The sequence below is a fragment of the Macaca thibetana genome, chromosome 1, assembly GCF_024542745.1.
Source record: "Macaca thibetana thibetana isolate TM-01 chromosome 1, ASM2454274v1, whole genome shotgun sequence".
NCBI classification, from domain to species: domain Eukaryota; kingdom Metazoa; phylum Chordata; class Mammalia; order Primates; family Cercopithecidae; genus Macaca; species Macaca thibetana.
In genome coordinates this window covers 13915977-13936644 of record NC_065578.1, presented here as the reverse complement: position 1 = coordinate 13936644, position 20668 = coordinate 13915977, and the positions used below count along the sequence as shown (strand labels likewise).

Genomic DNA, 20668 nt, shown 5'->3' with positions numbered 1-20668 from the left:
CAGCCTACTGTCATCTGTTCACCACCCTCAATGGCTCCCTATTTCCTGCAGGAGAAAATCCAGCTTCTTAGAATGAAGCTGCTCATGGTGGCTTTAGCCTGGCTCCTGCCTCTCCTACTTCATCTCTCAGCCTGCCTTTCTTTGCACTACCGGCCCCCAACCACCCTCCAGAACTTCCGCATTTCTCTGGTCACCCGCAGCTCAGATGACCCTTTCATGTGCTCCCCAAAGCCTCCAGCAACCACTGTGGTGAGTCTCTTCCCCTGACCACATCATCATCATCTCTAAGCCTGTCACACAGCAGGGACTCAAAAAATGTTTGCAGAGTTCACTCCTATAATCCCAGCACTTGGGGAGGCCGAGGCGGACGGATTACGAGGTCAAGAGATCAAGACCATCCTGACCAACATGGTAAAACCCCATCTCTACTAAAAATACAAAAAAAAAATAGGCCGGGCGCGGTGGCTCAAGCCTGTAATCCCAGCACTTTGGGAGGCCGAGACGGGCGGATCACGAGGTCAGGAGATCGAGACCATCCTGGCTAACACAATGAAACCCCGTCTCTACTAAAAATACAAAAAAATTAGCTGGGCGAGATGGCGGGCACCTGTAGTCCCAGCTACTTGGGAGGCTGAGGCAGGAGAATGGCGTAAACCCGGGAGGCGGAGCTTGCAGTGAGCCGAGATAGCGCCACTGCACTCCAGCCTGGGCGACAGAGCGAGACTCCGTCTCAAAAAAATAAAAATAAAAAAAAAAATAAAAAAATAATAATAAAAAAAAATTAGCTAGGTGCTGTGGCGCATGCTAGTAATCCCAGCTGCTTGGGAGGCTGAGGCAGGAGAATTGCTTGAACCTGGGAGGTGGAGGTTGCAGTGAGCCGAGATTGTGCCACTGCACTCCAGCCTGGGCGACAGAGCAAGACTCCATCTCAAAAAAAAAAAATAATTGTTTGCAGAGTCAATGTTGGATGAAATGAATAGAGGCCACATGAAGCCACGGAGCAAGACAAGCTTCTCTGAAGCCACATCGAGTTCTCCCTTTGTTAAAGGTGACAGAGGCCTGCACATTCTTCCTTTTAGCTCCTGTGCCTAGCTGGACAAAATAAACCTTCTTTCCACGAAGCAGCTCAGAGACCCTGCGCTAAAGGGAGCAGCCAGCGGTCCTGAGATTCCACAGTATTCGTTGGTTGAGAGTAAGCCAGAGAAGCAGTCACTTAAGGCTTTAGGTTAGAACATTTTCAAGGACTAAGGAGGAGGAGCAAGCAATGCCCCCGTGCTTCCCCATACGTTATTCCTGTGACAGGAACCTTTGCAAAACAGTAAAATTTACAAGATGTTTAGCTGGGCAAGGTCTTGTTTTCAATTCTGCATTCTTTCCAGTCTCTCCAAAAGGATGGCTGACCAGGCTGCTTGAAATCTGATGCTGCAAAGATACTTTCTTGTGAAACCATGAGTTTATCCCGAAATTGGCCACTTTGTTAAAAGATACTCTAAAAATATTTGAAACAACATCCTTTATCAGCTTGAAGTCTGTTCCTTCTTTTTTTCACTCAACAAATATTTCTTGTGCCTCTAGCTACCTGCTAAGCAGCATGTCAGGCACTGGAGAAACAGCAGTGAGCAAGTTAAGGATTAGTAGAGCTTCTAGGCCAGCAGGAAAATGATCTATAGGGAATACCAATAAAGTGGGAAGGAAGTACAGGAACTGTGGGATTAGACAGCAGTGTGTCCTAGCTCAGGGCGGTGGGACATACAGAAAGCCTATGTGGGAGAGGAGTCCCACTGGCATAATTGGGCCTGAATCCTGAATGCAGAGCACTGTGTGTGTGCATGTGTGTGAGTGCACTGGCTCTGTTCTTGAAGGAGTTAAGAAGCAGCACCAAGGTACACTGGTGCATGAACACATGTGTGCATGCATGTTTATGCACACATAAGCACATGTGCATGCATGTGAGCACCTATGTACCTATGCATGCATATGTATGGCATATGAACAGGTTGGTATGGGCATGTGTGTGGGGTGCAGGGCATTGAATAGGGATCCCACTGCAGACAGCTGCGGTAGGAGCGGATGGGATCGTACACAAGGATATTTATTTCTTACAGTATCACTCATGGCCGGCAAAAGGAAGGATGGGGGCTCTGGCAGCCTTAAGAAGGCACTGGTTCTGCCAAATGGATCTGAGACAAGGTCAGACTCAGTGGATGGAGAAGTGCATAGCCGGGGGCTTGTGCTGGAAGCAGGAGTGATGAAAATACCACGTTCTGAACCCCTGCTAAGTGCCTGACAGGCAGGCCTTGTACCTGGGATGCTGGGAGTGTGTCTGGCAGACTAGTGATTTGAGCCGCTTTAACACCCTCCCTGCCTGCTCTCATCCATTCTCCATTCCAGCTTTGCCTTATGCCGCACAAGAGAAAGACGAGCTCCAGATGTGAGTCATGGGCAGAGATAAACATGTCAGGATTAATACATTCTTTCTGTCTGATAAACTGTCAATGATTAAAAACAGGTGATAATACTCAGTGTGGGGAAAGGTGTTGGGATGGCAATTTCAAGGCATTTTTTTTAGATGGCAAGTTTTGGCATTTATAGAACAAAAGTTTCAAAAATGTTTATACCCTTTGGCTCTGTAATTCCAACTTCTAAAAATCACGTACAGAGATATTCATCACAGCTTTATAGTGACGAGAAGCTAGAAACTACTTCAACAGCCAATAATCCAGATCAGGGTAATAAATTATGGTTCATGCACTTATGAAATTATGGTCTCAAAGCAGCTAATATATTTTTAAATCAAACAAAGTTAAAACAACAGTATGTTCAGCGTGATTCTAATTTTTTAAAAATTATCTATACACAGATGAATATAGGGGGAAAAGCCTAGATGATTGTACTTACATTGAAATGAAAGAGACAATGTATTTATATATATCCACACGTATGTAAAAATCCCGGGTAGGGGGCCACCTTTCACACTTGTACCAATGATTGCTTCTGGGGACGAAGGAAACTTGGAAAGTATATCCTTTACTCTCTCTTTCTCTCTTTTGAATTTTCACAATCTGATTGTATTGCTGCAGGGTAGCATAGCTGAGTGGTTAAGAGTAAGCTTGGGGCCCAGGTTTCCTGGGTTCAGATCCTCACTCTATTCCTTCCCAGCTGTGTGACCCCAGGCAAGTTACTTAACCTCTCTGTGCTTCAGTTTCCACAACTGTAGAAGAGAGATAAAAACTCTCTAGTACCTACCTCATAGGGGAGTTATGATAAATTAAACAATATACATAAAGCAGCGAGGACAGTGTGTGACCAGCACAACAGTAAGTTCTTAAACAGACAAAAAAAAAATTATTATTTAATGTTATTTAAAGTTTGTATTCTCAATGGGGTAAGATCACCCACAAGGGGCAAAAATTGTTTCTTGGGGACGGGATGAAAATCTTGGATATTACAATGGTTTGTGGCCCTCCTCAGGGCCACAGAATATAAACAGATACACAGGGCATCCTTGACATTAAATTTTCAAGTATTCCAAAAAGAATGTCTAAAAAGACTTCTCAGGAAGGGCAAGGTGGGAGAAAAGGTTGAGAAACACTATTGAATGTATCATACTAAGTTTCACAACACTTGAATTATATATGATGATGTTTATAGTTATTTTCTTTGTGTGATGGGATTAACCATGATTTTTGTTTTCTTTTTGTTACTGGGAGAATAAGAATTAGAAAACAGAAATATCTATGTGTTGCTTTCATAAAATAGTTTTGGTTTTTTGAGTTCATGGCAGGGTTACGTGTGCAACGGTAGCATAAACTTGTTCTTCAAGTTCAGCCCTCTCTTTGGGGACCATGACCTTGATGGGTCTATAGGGTCTGTAGAAACCCAGCTTCCAGCGGGGCAGCTGGTCAGCTGTTTGTCCTGTTCCTGACTTGTTGACCCTGGACAGCGCCCAAGCTATATTTAGCATGGTGTTCTTTTCCTTTCAAAAATATGGAAAGAAGCTAATTTTATGCTTAGAGGATTTGGACCACACAGCTTCCAGTATGTCCCTAAAACACAGTAGGCTTGGTGGGCAGTCTGGGGTCCTGGCTTGGCCAAACTCAACCTCTAGACCCTGGGGTTGGCCCCATCACTGCTCATGTCTGAGGAAGCCCCAAGGGAGACATGAATGATTCTGTATCTGAGTTTTTAAAGAAAAATTATTAACCAGTTAGAGACGTACCTACCTGTTGTTACTTGAGGAGACTCAGGGCAGGCCTGAAGGCAACTCTTCATGCTAGAGTCTTGAGTTAAAGATCCACCTATAAAAACCACAGAGATGCAGCTTTCTAAGTAAGCTGTGAGCATTGCAATTGGAGTTACATGTTGGGGAAGCATGTGTTTTCTTTTTTTTTGGCGGGGGGAAGGGCAGGGGTTAGGGTAGGTGTCTATGCAAGACAAGTGGTATCAAAAGAAGCCAGAATTCTATACAAAAAATATGAGTTGCAGAAGGATGACAACATGGTAGCTAACATTTGTCAAACTCTTTCATGGTATTACCCATCTTAGACATGTGCTCCGAAGAATATCAGAGGAGACACTCTCAGGTCATCTTATAAGGAATGTATACACCTTGACACCAAAACTAGAAAAGGACAAGGCAGGAGAGGAAAATGACAGGCAAGTCTGACCCACCAGCCTAAACAAAAATCAGCAAATGGAATCCTTCCTTCCCTCCTTCCCTCCTTCCCTCCTTCCTTCCTTCCTTCTTTCCTTCCTTCCTTCCTTCCTTCCTTCCTTCCTTCCTTCCTTCCTTCCTTCCTTCCTTCCTTCCTTCCTTCCTTCCTTTTTTCCTTTCTTTCTTTTTCTTTCTTCCTTTCTTTCAGTCTCACTCTTTTGCCCAGGCTGGAGTGCAGTGGCACGATCTCAGCTCACTGCAACCTCCGCCTCCTGGGTTCACGCAATTCTCCTGCCTTAGCCTCCCGAGTAGCCGGGACTACAGGCACACACCCCCACGCCTGGCTAATTTTTGTATTTTTAGTAGAGACGGGGTTTCACCATGTTGGCCACGCTGGTCTTGAACTCCTGACCTCAGGAGATCCGCTTGCCTCGGCCTCCCAAAGTGCTGGGATTATGGGCGTGAGCACCCAGCCCAGCCATATTTTTTAAAAAGATAACACGTCATAATCAAGTTGGGTTTATCTCAAGAATGCAGGGTTTGGTTCAACATTAGAAATTGGTCCCAGGAGAAAGGATAAACCACAACAGTGTCACTCTGTGGACTGTTATGTACGTAGCAGTGAAGGTGAGTAAACTGCAGCTGCGTGCACCAGTGAGGATGATCCTGACAAACATAATGTTGGATAGAAAAGCAAACTGCAGAAGAATACACACTGCAGAAGTCCACTTAAATGAAGTTCAAAACCAGGCAAAACCAAACGATTATTGTTCTATTTTTGTAGTATTAGGAAGAAATGCGAAAACTATAAACTAAAATTCAGGACAAATTCAGGCTACGTTCTGGCCAGGCACAGTAGCTCACACCTGTAATGCCAGCACTTTGGGAGGCCAAGGTGGGAGGATCACTTAAGCTCAGGAGTTCAAGACTAGCCTGGGCACTAGAGTGAGACCCTGTCTCTACAAAAAAAATAATAATAATAAAAATTAGCCCAGTGTGTGGCTCACACCTGTAGTCCCAGCTACTTGGGAGTCTGAGGTGGGAGGATCTGCTTGAACCTAGGAGGTCAAGGCTGCACTGAGCCTTGAGCACGCCACTGCACTATAGCCTGGGCGGCAGAATGACACCCTGTCTCAAACAAACACACAAACACACACACTACCTCCTGGAGAAATGAAGAGTGAAGAATGGTACCGGAGAGGGGAACAGTAAAGGGGACACGAGCGTTTTATTATACCATTCCTTACAATTCACATATATCTTATATATACTCTTTGGAATGACTGAAATAGTTTGTAACAAGAATGTCCAAAAGCCCATCAATGTGTACGTATTACTCTTAGCATAAAATCCAAACTCCTCAGCCATGACTCTCAAGCCCCACCAGCCTGGATGAGGCTCCTGTCTTGCTGTCCCAGCTCATATCTCTTGCTCATCAGCCGTCGGTGGTTTCCTTTCTGCTCCTCAGTGGCACCAACTACTTCCTACCACAGGGCCTTGGCACTTGCTATACCTGTTGCTTGAAAACACCCTTCCGCCTATCTCTCTCATCTGGCTACTTATTTATTTATTTCTGTATTTAAAATTTTTTTAAAAATTATTTTTGGAGACAGGGTCTTTCTTTGTCACCCATAGCTCACTGCAGCCTTGAACTCCTGGGCTCAAGTGATCCTCCCGCCTCAGCCTCCCAAGTACCTGGGATTACAGGTGCACACCATCACACCCAGCTAATGTTTTCATTTTTAATCTTTTTGTAGAGATGGGGTCTTGCTGTGTTGCCCAGGCTGGTCTTGAACTCCTGGCCTCAAGCGATCCTCCTGCTTCGGCCTTACCAAAGTGCTGGGATTGCAGGCATAAGCCACCATGCCTGGCTATCTGGCTACTTTTTAGTAGGGACCTCTGTCTCTCAGCTCAAATGCCACCTCCTCAGTGAGCACCTCTCTGACCACTCAGTGGAAACGCCCCCTCCCTGACACAAATGTCCCCTCCCTCAGGGGACCCAAGTATAGCTTGGTTCCTTGCCTTTCCTTCCCATGGGTGATGATAATGCATTGCAGTCAGTAATAATCTCATTTTTGCTTTCTTGTTGGCTCCCTGTCTCCCCTACTGGAGTATGAACTCCCTGAAACACGCTTCTTGTCTGTCTTGTTCATTGCCTGCTCCAGTCCCCAGCACCACATGCCAGGAACTTAACGGGTACTTGGTAGATATTTATAGAACAAACAAATGAATATCTGGCAAGTTTAAAAGTTTAACCAATGTCTCATATCAATGAGGGGAAAATCCCAGTCCAAGTCTGAAGGGGAGAGGATTAATCAAAGCTAACTTGCAGGAAGATCTGGATACCCAAATCCTGTATCCGTATGCAAATCATCTGCTGGCAACATGAGAAAAATATGCAGAATAAATGCGATTTCCACTGTGACCTGAGAAAGTGACTGTATCAGCATTCCCGGGTGGCCCGGAGGTTTCAGCGGTTGCTTGGCCTTTGCAGGTGGAAGTCAGCAGGGGAACATGGAAGCCTTTAGCTTTACCGCTCCACGCTGGGCGGAGGCTCTTTCCACTCCTGTGCACACCCTTGGCCAACTAGAGCTGGCAGGGAGGGGCCGTGCGCTGAGTGTGGAGGAGTGGGGCCGGGGAGGTAGACCCAGCTCCAGACATCAGAGTGGCTGAGACCTGAGTGGTGCCATCACAGCCAGGCACATCTGGATTGAGTCTCCATGAACTTGAACATGAAGACAACGGCTGAAATAAGATGGGACCATGGAAGGCAGTGCTGCCCAGGCCGAAACGGGGTAAAGGGCCCAAGCATTGATGGCTGGGCCTTCCGCTGCCTCTTCTCGCTGAATTGCAGAAAAACTCTCCAGGACACAGTTTAGAAACCGGGAATTGGATCTAGACCCTCACGCGGGCCACTGAGCTCTGTGCTGCGGCCCCCGAAGGTGCAGTTGCAGAAGTGCCCCGCCCAGTTGGCTTTAGTGGGAGGAGGGCTTGCCAGTCGGAGGCGGCTGGCAGTGCTACCAATCCCTGCGACAAAGGAGCTCCTTGAGCATTCTCCCTGCACCGACCTCTTCCTGCCAAGCTGCATAATTGGAAAAGGGATCCCCGGTTCCACCGGGCTGTGCTACATTCACATCACAAAGGACGGATTCAGAGGGGCTCTCTTGGCCAAGTTTCAGCCCACAATCACTTTTGTCACAATTTCCAGTCCCAGGCAGTGGGGGTAGGAAGAAAGGCGCTGAGCCCCTGCTCCTGTCCTGCCTGGGAGGGAGTTTCAGGCCACCTCCCCACGGACCAAGGTCAAAGGGTGTCAGGTTCCTGTTTCAACAGAGCACCAGGGATCTTTTAGACTGTGCACTCAGGAAAGACAAAAAGCAATGTGCAAATGAGGCATAAAGGCAGGGGAGCAGGGAGGAGGGCTGCCCAGCTGGAGAGAGCTGATGGGAAAAAGAAGAAAGGATGTTAAGTGATACACAAGGCAGGGTAAGAAGCATAATGGTAACAAGAATGGCAGTCCCCACAGTAGCTATCATGAAGTCAGCAGCAGCTGATACTCAGCATGAATCAGGTGCATTCCTAAACTCACCCGATCCTCACCGCCACCCATCAAGGAATGATCCCGCCCCACCATCTCAGAGTCTTGGACAGGGTAAGTAATTTGCCCTGGGCCACACAGCCGGTAAGCGGCACTGACTCATAATCAAATCCAGCTGACTGTGAAGTCCACCTGTGCCTGCACTGTGCGGGTTCCCATGAAGCTGAGTCCCTGGGGGCCGCTTTCTGGGCAAGGCACCCAGGTTCCCAGAGGTGTCTCAGGACAAAAGTGCAAGGGGGTGACAAGTAAATGTTTCCCTCCCTCCCTCCCTCCCTCTCCTTCCTTCCTTCCTTCCTTCCTTCCTTCCTTCCTTCCTTCCTTCCTTCCTTCTCTCCTTCCTTCCTTCCTTCTCTCCTTCCTTCCTTCCTTCCTTCCCTCCTTCCTCACCGGAGGTGTTTCAGGACAAAAGTGTGAGGGGTTGACAGGTACATGTTCCCTTCCCTCCTCTCCCCTCCCCTCCTCTTCCCTTTCTTCTCTCTCTCTATTTTTCTTTTTTTGACAGGGTCTCACTCTGTCATCCAGGCTGCAGTGGCATGATCATAGCTCACTGCACCCTTGACCTCCCAGGCTTAAGCAGTCCTCCCACCTTGGCCCCCAAGGAGCTGGGACTACAGGCACACACCACCATGTCCAGCTAATTTTTGTGTCTTTTGCAGAGAAAGGGTCTCGCTCTGTTGCCCAGGCTGTTCTCGATTTCCTGGGCTCAAGCAATCTGCCTGCCTCAGCCTCCCAAAGTGCTGGGATTACCAGGCGTGAGTCACTGGACCTGAACATTTCTTTTAAAATGACTTGTTGAAGATTTGATGTAAACAATTCCCGGTCCCCTACTGTATGCCAGGGGCTTCGGGGGACACAGAGATGTGTGAGACGGACTTCTATAATCCAGCAGGAAGAGAGGCGATTCTTCCTAACAGAAGGGAAGTCAGCGTCAAAGAGTCAATGCGTGTTGAATGCCCATTCTGTGCCAGGCCCTCTGTGGAGCTCTTTACGTGCATCATCATTTAATAGTTATTGGTTCTATTTTATAGATAAGGACACAGGTTCCGAGAGGGAAAGTAATCTATCTAAGGTCACACAGTGAGTACAAGGCGGGGATAGCGTACGCCTGATTCTAAAACCCATGCTTTTAAACACCAAGTAGCACTGCCAAAATGGAGCATGTCTGAAGAGCTTCCAAAAAGAGTGACGGATTCAATTTGAGGAGGGCAGGGAGAAGGAAGATACACACGCAGCTCTGCGGGCCTCTGAGGCCTCTGTGGCCTCCTGTGGGTGGAATTCGGGGGTCAGAGAACGGGGTATTCCGGGGTGAGGGCTCAGCCTCAGTAATCCCACAGTGACGGGAACGTGGGCATCTTCTAGAATATGTCACGGCTTGCAGAGAAAAGAGGCAGCTTCCCTCCCCAACTCCAAACACGAGACGTTGGTGAATTGTATAAAACCTGACATCACCAGGGTCCTTGCTCATCCATGTAAGTGTTGGAGAAATTAAGGAAGACAAGTTCATCCTGAAGACTCCAGGGACCAGAAGCAGAAGCAGCGAGTTCATGAACCACACGTCTTTTCTTGAGGAGCTTGACATAGTGTCTTTCTTCTAAGCAGGTGGCTCATGTCCAGCCTTATTTAGAAGGCTGGCATGGGGGACCCAGTCACGTGAATTCAGTATTTCTTGGGAAATGTGACATCTCACATTTCAGAGTCTTCCTCTGCCAGGATAGCACTGAGGGATCCAGATCTCCTGTCCCCATCAGCCCAGTGTGAGCCTGACACCTCGAACCTTCTCCAGGCTCCGGCCATCGGTGTCTCTGGGGATGACATCCGCAGCCCTCTGACTCTGGCAAGCACAGGCTGTGACCACCAGCCAGACCCCCAGTACTCTAGTCCCCCAATCCCTAGCACATAGTTAGGGCACTGACACACCAGGCCCTTTACACAATTTAGCTCATTTATCCCACCCAACAATCACGTAAGGGAGGTACTGTTATCCCCACCTCTGTCCATTTTATCAAGGAATACGCTGAAGCACAGAGGTGGAGAAACTTGCCCGAAGTCTCAGCTTAGTAAGTGGCAGCCCTGTCCACAAAGCCCCCTTGTTTAGGCCGTCCTTACACACGGAGCAGCAGAAAAGCCAGCCTTTCCACCAAGGCAGGGCAGAGTTCCCATCAATGAGGTCTCGCTCTCTCATCCAGGCTGGAGTGCAGTGGCGTGATCTTGGCTCGCTGCAGCATCTGCCTTCCGGGTTCAAGTGATTCTCCTGCCTCAGCCTCCCAAGTAGCTGGGATTACAAACGTGCGCCACCACACCCGGCTAATTTTTGTATTTTTAGTAGAGACGGGGTTTCACCATGTTGGCCAGGCTGGTCTTGAACTCCCGACCTCAGGTGATCCATCCGCCTCGGCCTCCCAAAGTGCTGAGATTACAGGCATGAGTCACCACACCCAGCCTAGGCGGACAACTTTGGAGGCTTAGCCCTGGAATCTGAAGAGTGGGAGGATTGGGGGCCTGGAAGAGAAGCTGGAGCCTGTCCCACGTTGCTGCCTGTGGTCAGTGTTCCTGGCAGCCACCCAGGCTCGTGTGAACCTCGGTGCCATCTGGACCCTGCACTTGTCCTTGTGTGACAGGTAGTTCTGGACACTGACTGGATTCATTTGGTTTGTCTTCCCCAAGAGGCATTTTGCAGCAAAAAAAGTAGAGAAGGGCAGAGATGAGAATTTATCAAATCAGGGACTGCAGAGGGTGCTGGTGAGTATACACTCCACCTGTCACGCCGTAGGACTGGGAGCCTGGGCTCCAGATCAGAGGCTGGGTTTGTATCTCAGTTCTGTAACTTAGTAATTACCTAGACAAGACAATTCTTAGGGCTCTCAGTCTCAGCTCTGTCATCTGTACAAAGTGAATTTTACTGGGATCTACCTCCCTGGGTTTATAAGTGACGACCTCAGAGTTTTGATTACGGGTGTTTATTCATTTACCCAACACAGTATTGACTGAACACCTACTATGGACCAAGGCCTGATCTAAGCACTGAGGATATAGAAACAATCAAAACAGACAGAAGGCCTTGTCCCCATAGAGCTCACATTAGAGCCTGTGGTATGGTAGAAGGTAATACAAGCTAGAAGAAAATAACACAGCTGTGGGTAGCGATTTTAAAAACAGGCTGGGCGTGGTGGCTCATGCCTGTAATCCCAGCACCTTGGGAAGCCGAGGTGGGTGGATCATGAGGTCAGGAGTTCCAGACCAGCCTGACCAACACGGTGAAACCTTGTCTCTACTTAAAAAAAAAAAAAAAAAATACAAAAATGAGCTGGGTGTGGTGGTGCATGCCTGTAATCCCAGCTACTCAGGAGGCTGAGGCAGGAGAATCGCTTGAACCAGGGAGGCGGAGGTTGCAAGTGAGCCAAGATCACGCCACTGCACTCCAGCCTGGGTGTCAGAGGAAGACTCCATCTCAAAAAAAAAAAAAAAAAAAAAAAAAAAAAAAAAAAAAAAAACCAAAACGGTGGCCAGGTACACAGTCACCAAGAAAATGATATCTGAGCAGAGATTTGAAGGATGTGAGGGAGGAATCACGTGAATACCAGGGGAAGAACATTCCAGGCAGAGGAAGGAACCACAGAGCCAAGGCTCTAAGTCAGGAGCCTGCCCAGCAGTTTCCAGGGACCACAAAGCTGAAGAATCCATGAGTGAATACATTGAGGGCCTTGACCCAATGCCCTGCAGACAGTAGCTGCTCTAATTGTGCCAGAAATCTTTTACGGGCCCGTGGAGGCAGATGGGCGTCCATTCATCTTTACAGAGGCCCAGAAGGGGTCTGAGACTAACTCAAGGCCATTCAAGTGAGGGGCAGAGAAGAAGCGGGGTCCTGCTCAGGGTTCTTTGCTGCTCACCACCCTGTGTTTCTTGGAATTTGGGAACAGGCATATGGGAGGCTGAATCATGGTCTTCAAAGATATCCAGGTCCTAATCAAAATTTGTAACTTTTAGCCTATATGGCAAAAGTGCCTTTTGGGGCATGATTAAGAATCTTGAGATGGGGAGATTACGTTGGATCATCCAGGTGGGCCCAATTTAATGAGTAGTATCCTTATAGGAGGGAAGGAGAAGGGCCAAAGGAGGAAGCAGGAGATGGAATCATGGAAGCAGGAGGATGTGAGGAGAGAGTCACGAGTGCAGGGATGCAGGTGCCTCCAGGAGCTGGAAAAGGCAAGGAGACACATGCTCTCCTAGAGCCTCTGGAGGAACCAGCCCTGCCCACATTGTAACGTTAGCCCATGAAACTGAGGTTGGACTTCTGGCCTCTAGAACACATTTATTGCAAGACAATAAATGTGTGTTGTTTTCAGCCATGAAGTTTGGGGTACTTTGTTATGGCAGACCCAGGAAACTTCTGCAGGTGGCGTTCCCGTTCACACCTGTGTATGGCGCCTGCCGGCACAGACTGTTTACCTACCCGATAGTTGATTTGATTAGGCACCGTTTCTCAATCCTGATAAAACCAATCGCTTGGTGAATTAGGCGCCCTTTCCTCGTGTGGCCAGGTCGGAGGGAGGCTCAGCATGGCGGTGCTCCTCTACCAAGTTTACATTTTAACCCAGGATTCTGCTAACGAGCCAGGTTTACACTTGTTCTAACATTGCTGGGACAAAAAAAACCTGATAAAGGTATTCTCATGCTTGAGTCAGCAGGCACCCCACTTCCTGGGGGCTCAACACTGCACTTACAAAGTGCTGACGACAGGACAAGACTGACGTTTATTTTAAGTACTCATTATATGAGGGCTTTTAAGCCAAAACTCGAGGTACGTGGAGCAGCCAGCCAGCCCTCTGCAGGCCCGTGAGTCCTGCAGAAGCAAGCCCTCCGTGTTCCCAGACTTTTCTTAGACCAGCTGTGATTCTGGAGATTAGGACACCGTTTGAGAAAGTTTGTCCTGCCCATATCTGGACATTTTCTTTTTTAGCCGCAGCAACGCTCTCGCTATAGAAGAGGTTCCCAAACCTGCTGCCAAGAGCGCTTTTGGTATTGAGCCTAGCTCGTCCCCCTCCCCTCGCCATTCCTCGTTCCCTCGTCTCCACTTTATACCTGACTTTCCTACTTGAAGCATGTTAGCCAGAGCTGCTTTCTCGAGTCCTGGGTTTCCTTCCTGCCTCCGATTTTTAGGAAGTCACTTGTCACACTTGATTCTTTTTCCACCTGTTACATTTTGGAATTGTGGCAACTACAGTGAACATTCTCCTAAGCTCCTATAAAGTGCCAGTGCTGGGTGCCTTTCATGTCTTTACTATTACTTATTACTTATTATTACTATTAATTTTATATATTCTATTTTGTTTATTTTATTTATACAATTTTAATATTCATTATATATTTACTTTTCTTTATTAATTTTATGTATTCTGTTTTGTTTTTATTTATAAAATTTTAGTGTTTATTATATATTTACTTTTCTTTTCTCTTTTTTTTTTTTTTTGAGATGGAGTCTCGCTCTGTCGCCCAGGCTGGAGTACAGTGGCTGGATCTCAGCTCACTGCAAGCTCTGCCTGACGGGTTTACGCCATTCTCCTGCTTCAGCCTCCCGAGTAGCTGGGACTACAGGCGCCCACCACCTCCCCCGGCTAGTTTTTTGTATTTTTTAGTAGAGACGGGGTTTCACCGTGTTAGCCAGGATGGTTTCGATCTCCTGACCTTGTGATTCGCCCATCTTGGCCTCCCAAAGTGCTGGGATTACAGGTTTGAGCCACCGCGCCCGGCCTATATTTACTCTTCTTAACAGTCTATTACGAATATTATTTACTTAATATAATCATAGTCTAATTTCTCAGTTATTTATTATCATGCTTAAACTTCCCAAGCTGATGAAAAGGTTTCTAGAATAAGCCCCATTTCACAGAAGAGGAGCCTGTAGTTAGGGAAGTTAAGAAACTTGCTCAAAGTCACATGGTGAATGCTGCAGCAAAGATTCAAACTAGACACGCCTCACTCCGAGCGATTTGTTTTATCAGGATGAAGGAACTGTGCCTGATCAAACCAACTATTGGGTAAGTACACAGCCTGTGTGCCGGCAGGTGCCATATACATGTATGAGGCGCCTGTGGCACACCCCACTGCCCAGCGCCTCCCAGGCCTCCCACTCCCATGACGAGACCCTCCCCGGGCTGCGGCTGCCAGAAACTCCCTAGGTCAATTTCAGTCTCTGTGGTCAGGAGATACAATTCCCTGTTTTTCTTAGTGTGGTTTTCCCTTCATAAGAACCAGCTTCCCCAGTGTGAGTCATTCAGTCCCCTGCAACTCTGATACTCATCTGGATGTGTTGTAAATAATTGACGCTGAGATGTTTAATCATAAAACTGGAATTAAGGTTAAAAGGTGGCAGCTTGCAGGGAAGGGGACGGGAGGAGAAATTAAGAGTTTGCATTAGTTTGCTAGGGCTGATATTACCAGCACCACAGACAGGGTGGCTGAAACAAGAGAAATCTATAGGCTGCAAGTCCAAGATCAAGGTAGTTCCTTCTGAGCAGGGTTGGTCCCTTCTGAGGCCTCTCTCTGTGGCCTGTAGACAGCCACCTGTTCCCTGTGTCCTCATGTGGTTGTCCCTTTGTGTGTGTCTGTCTTAATCTCTTTTTTTTTTGAGACAGAGTCTCACTCTGTTGCCCAGGCTGGAGTACAGTGGCATGATCATGGTTCACTGCAGTCTCAATATCCAGGTTCAAGCAATCCTCCTGCCTTAGCCTCCTGAGTAGCTGGGGACTATAGGTGCATGCCACCAAGCCTGGCTAATATATATTTATATATATAATATATTTGATATATAATATATATTTAAAATATATAATATATATATTATATATATAATTTTTTTTTTGGTAAAGATGGAGCCTCCCAGTATGGCCCAGGCTGGTCTTGAAATCTATATATCACATATAATATATTATATAATATATCACATATAATATATTATATATCACATATAATATATATAATATATAATATATATTTAAAATATATAATATATAATATAAATTATATATATATATATAATATATATATATATAATATATATAATATATAATATATATTTAAAATATATAATATATAATATAAATTATATATATATATATAATATATATATATATAATTTTTTTTTGGTAAAGATGGAGCCTCCCAGTATGGCCCAGGCTGGTCTTGAAATCCTGGGCTCAAGTGATCCTCTTCTTACAAGGACACGAGTGATATTGGATTAGGACCCACTCATATGACTTTACTTCATCTTAATCCCCTATGTGAAGGCTTTATCTCCAAATGCAATCCCGTTCTGAGTACTGGGGAAAGGGGGCTTCAACATAGGAATTTGGAGGGGATGCAATCCAGCCCACGTTTGCTTCGCTTAGCCCCTCTTTCCCACTGGGTAATAAAAAATATCTACCCTGGACCAAGCGCTCACAACCTCCATGGTATTGCTAATGTGTTTCACACATCATCTCCCAGCACCCCGGGAAGGAAGTGCTATGGTCCCCACTTCACAGAGAAGTGTCAGGGCTCATCAGCACACAGGAGGGAGCTAAATCCCACCTCTGCCCAGCGGCAGCTAGGATATACTACTGGTCTCATAGGGTTGAGGGGTGAGTGTGTTATCCACGTGGAGGGTTATCCAGCAGAGTGGTTGGCTGGCTGTGTGCAGATATCACAGGGAAAGGTACATCATTTCAGAGCTGGAGGGCCCTGGTGACAGAGAAACATGGAGATTGGGGAGATGGGGGACTACGGCAGCTGAAGGCAAGCACCCTGGCATGCATCTGCTTCACTAGCTGCTCCTTACGCTCCTCAGAGCCTCAGTTTCCTCATCTGTGTTTGGTGCTGCCAAGACATGATGCTGCAGGGAAGAGCTGGCACTATGATTCCCCCGACCCGTGGCTAGCCCACCCTCACAACCATCTGCTCTCCTGGGTTTTAAAATCTCTGTGAACTGGCTGGGCGCGGTAGCTCACACCTGTAATCTCAGCACTTTGGGAGGGCGAGGTGGGTGGATCACCTGAAAGTCAGGAGTTCGAGACCAGCCTGGCCAACATGATGAAACCCCGTCTCTACTTAAAATATAAAAAATTAGTCGGGCGTGGTGGTGGGCACCTGCAATCCCAGCTACTCAGGAGGCTGAGGCAGGAGAATCGCTTGAACCCAGGAGGTGGAGGTTAAAGTGAGCAGAGATTATGCCACTGCACTCCAGCCTGGGCGACAAGAATGAAACTTTGTCTCAAAAAAAAAGAAAAAAGAAAAAGTCTCCTTGAACTAAACAAAGACACAATGGACTTTCTTCACAGCCAGCATGCCATTCGGAAGTAGTCTCATTGTCTAGAGAGAAGCCCTGGTGAAACTTACATGCTGGAAAACGATTTCACAGGGCTCATTGGACACATCTTGGGTGTTTTCCCCCCCCTGCCGCATCAATCTGTAAACACCAAACAGGTCCCAGCTAAGGGCCGGAAATGGGGCTGACCTTCTGAGGAATGCACCAGAGAGACCTGGCCGAGGTGAGATGTCACCTGTCCAGTACAGCTCACCTCCAGGCACAGTGAGCTTGCTGCTCTTTCCTCCTTCTCCCTGTGCTGGAGGCAGAGAAAGAAAAGACAGCATGCTGATTCACTGGTCTGACGTTTCCATTTGGTCAGCAGGGTGGTTTAGTTTTGCCAATTGACCAGGTGGGGTGGCTCATGCCTGCGATCCCAGCACTTTGGGAGGTCGAGGTAGGCGGATCACTTGAGGTCAGGAGTTCAAGACCAGCCTGGTCAACATGGTGAAACCCCATCTCTACTAAAAATACAAAAATTAGCCAGGCGTGGTGGCGGGCACCTGTAGTCCCAGCTACTCAGGAGGCTGAGGCACCAAGAATTGCTTGAACCCGGGAGGCAGAGGTTATAGTGAGCTGAGATCACGCTACTGCACTCCAGCCTGGGCAACACAGTGAGACTCTGTTTCAAAAAATAATGGTAATATTAATTTTGCCTATTGGTGGTTCCCAATATCCATGTTCCCCTTCCTCCATAGTAAGCTGATGCTTGGCTGTCCATGACTTCCTAGAATAAAGATAGCAGTACCCAGTCTGTTAGGCAGTTCACTAGCTGTTGCATGTGACTAAGTTCTGGCCAATGGGATATAAGCAGGGTGTGTAAAGCAGGTGGGGCACATTCAGGAAGGGAAGCATTCTTAAATGAAGAGACATGTCTCCCCCTGCTTCCTGCTTCCTATTGGTTCTAGTGCAGATGTGATGGTTGGAGCTCAAGCAGCCATACTGGGGTGTGAGGTAGAGAATGGCAGAGCAACAAGACAGAAGGAGCCTAGGTCCCTGAGGATCACGGTGCTGCCTTTTCAGCCTTGGACTGCTGACCTCTGGACTCTGTTTACATAAGAGAAAAATAAGGTCTATCTTATTGAATCTGATTTTTCTTTTTTTTTTGTCATGTATAGCCAAAGCTAAGCCTGCCCACACAGGCTGAGAGGCCCACAGTTGTGGGAGGAAAGGTGGCAGCTGGCTGGATGCAGATACCACAAGGAAAGGGACGTCGTTTCAGAGCTGGAGGGCCCTGGTGACAGAGACACGCCTATATCAGGGAAGTGGAGGGCTATGGCAGCTGAAGGCAAGGACCGTGGTGTGCATCTGCTTCACTAGCTGCTCCTTCCACCCCTGAGAGCCTTGGTTTCCTCATCTGTAAAATGCCAATAATGATGCCATCCTGATGAGAGAGTACACAGAGCCTGTGCCCGTAATCGGAGCACTGGTCACAACGCACGCTTGGCAGGAATGAGGTGAGTGATTCAGTACGGGGCTTTTGGAGATTGCCTCAGCCAGAAGCAGGGTAAGAAGATGGCCTGGGTAAAAATGCAGAGAAGGCCTCTTCAGTCAGCGAAGCCAGGAAGCCCTGAAAACACAGGGTCCGAAGGTCACAGGAGGAGGTGTCCAACACGGAGGGGCACCGGTCAGTCTCAAGCACCCCAGAGAAGTTGAGAGGATGCTGTTGTGTTACCTGCCCAGCAGCCACTCCCATCCTGCTGGGAACAGTGCCTGGTTTTCCTTCTTTAGGGCCCTCCCCATTCTCAGTCCATACGGTTGACCTTGATTCTGGCTCAAGGTTGCAGGCACATGCCCAGGCCTGGCCAATCAGGGCGTTCCCACACTCTGGGGCACAGCGATAATTTCAAGATGGACACGTAACCCACGCTGGGCCAGTGAGTTTCAAATTTCAACTTTCCCTGGAATTGCTGAGAAAGAGACACTCCTCCATTGCACATGCAGCTCAGAGTGGCGGGCAGAGAAAGCCTGCCTGGGAATGAATAAACACAGCACAAAGCAGAACCAAATGACAGGGAGTGAGTCCTCATGATGTGTCTGAAGAACAACCCCTGGCGTGCTCAGTGATAAGAGCTCACGCATTACATTGAGTTTTCTGTCCCCTGCATTTGAAAGAGTCCTAGAATGCCAAAACTAGAAACTGAATTCTAGTCAACACTTATGTTTAGAATTCCGCACTACATCTCAGGGCCAACTAGCTGAATTACTAAGTGACTTGAAATTATGTTGTCATTGTTTTTTAATGCACATACTTGTTCACAAATCTCTTTAAATTGGAAATTGGGAAAACAATTTTTTTGAAATGACATGTAAAATTGGATGGCCATTCTGGTACCAGTCTGGAAGCACTTAGTTCAATAAAATTAAAGGGTGGGTACAGTGGTTCATGCCTGTAATGCCAGTGCTTTGAGAGGCTGAAGTGGGAGGACTGCTTGAGGTTGGGAGTTTGAGACCAGCCTGGGGCAACATAGAAAGACCTTGTCTCTTGCTGGTGGCACACATTTGTAGTCCCAGCTATTCAGGAAGCTGAGGTGGGAGAATCACTTGAACTCAGGAGTTTGAGGCTGCGGTGAGTTATCATCACACCCTGCGCTCCAGCCTGGGTAACAGAGTGAGACCATGTCTCTAGAAAACAAAGCCTCCACATACCCCATCACAGTGGTATGCTGGTAAACTGGCTCTCTCTCCCTCCCCCTCTCTCTTTCACATGTGTGCATGTGCACGCACGTACACACACACAGATGCATACACACACAGCCCAGATTTGTGGTGATTGCCACTGCCCATCGCTGTGGTGTAAATACTCCCACCACAATCAAGCTACTGACACAATGTCACTGAACTCAGAGTAGGGAGGAGATGTGCACAACTGGCTGTTGCAAAATGGTCCAAGCCCACTCTGGCCCTGTTGCAAAGTAGTCCAAGCTCACTTTGGCACAGCACGGCAGGTCTCCACCTGAGTTCACATCCCATGCAGGGGCCGCGGGTGAGGCTGTCCACTGCAGATGGCTGGAGGCAGTCTGGGTGTCTCTGAGTGGGGGATGGATGGGTGGATGAGCTAGGTGCACACCATGCAGTGAGTGAGATGCACACACAGCAAATGAAAACTCAGGGCTGAGGACTGCCTCCATCTTTTTTTTTTTTTTTTTTTTTTTTTTTTTTTTTTTGAGACGGAGTCTCGCTCTGTCGCCCAGGCTGGAGTGCAGTGGCCGGATCTCAGCTCGCTGCAAGCTCCGCCTACTGGGTTCACGCCATTCTCCTGCCTCAGCCTCCGGAGTAGCTGGGACTACAGGCGTCCGCCACCTCGCCCAGCTAGTTTTTTGTATTTTTTAGTAGAGACGGGGTTTCACCGTGTTAGCCAGGATGGTCTCGATCTCCTGATCTCATGATCCGCTCGTCTCGGCCTCCCAAAGTGCTGGGATTACAGGCTTGAGCCACCGCGCCCGGCCGCCTCCATCTTTTAAGTGAGGGGGAGAGAACTTTTTGCCTTGAGTAAGCCACTGAGTTGCAGGTCTCTGAGGACCCACACATAATTGACACTCTCAACACATCTCAGAAAAAGTAGCTCAGCCAGGACTGCTTGGGCTTCTTTCCCACAAGCCACGTCTCCTGGGAATCCTGCTGGGTCAAGGCCGAGGGCAGTCAGTTGGGCAGCAGATGCCGTTAGGAGCTGGGCTCTGTGCTCGGGCTGCTGGAGTCTGGAATCAGGCTCAGTACCCACTAGGTGTGCAACCCTGGGCCAGCTCTTCCCTGAGTCTCAGAACGGGGGTGATGTGAGGACAAAGTGACATGTGATGTGGCAAGCCCCAGCAGGTAGTAATCTCATAACTCAAGGAAGAATCAATGAGTCAAGAGACTCATCAAGGGACTCAGAGAAGAATCTAGAACATCCTAGAGAATGAGGGCAAAACCAGTTCCTTTGAGGTAGCCTAGAGAAGATGAATAAGGGTGGGGGACTCATGGGAACAAACTTTGGGGACAAGAGAGTCCCAATAAACTCTATGGGACTCTAGATGTGGTCAGTCTGCATTGGGATGTGCTATTAAAGTGTAAAACACACACCAGATTGCCAAGGCTTATC

The 20668-nt window shown here is 47.7% G+C and overlaps 1 protein-coding gene across 2 annotated transcripts in view; it reads right to left on the bottom strand.

Moving 5' to 3' along the window:
• TMEM51 (transmembrane protein 51) overlaps nucleotides 1–20668 on the bottom strand; it is a 70964-nt gene that overhangs the window by 6326 nt on the left and 43970 nt on the right. For both annotated transcript variants that reach the window (XM_050788926.1, XM_050788934.1), the window contains exon 2: nucleotides 4224–4298. The gene's annotated coding sequence lies outside the window, so the exon portion shown is untranslated. The remainder of the gene's footprint in view (nucleotides 1–4223; nucleotides 4299–20668) is intronic.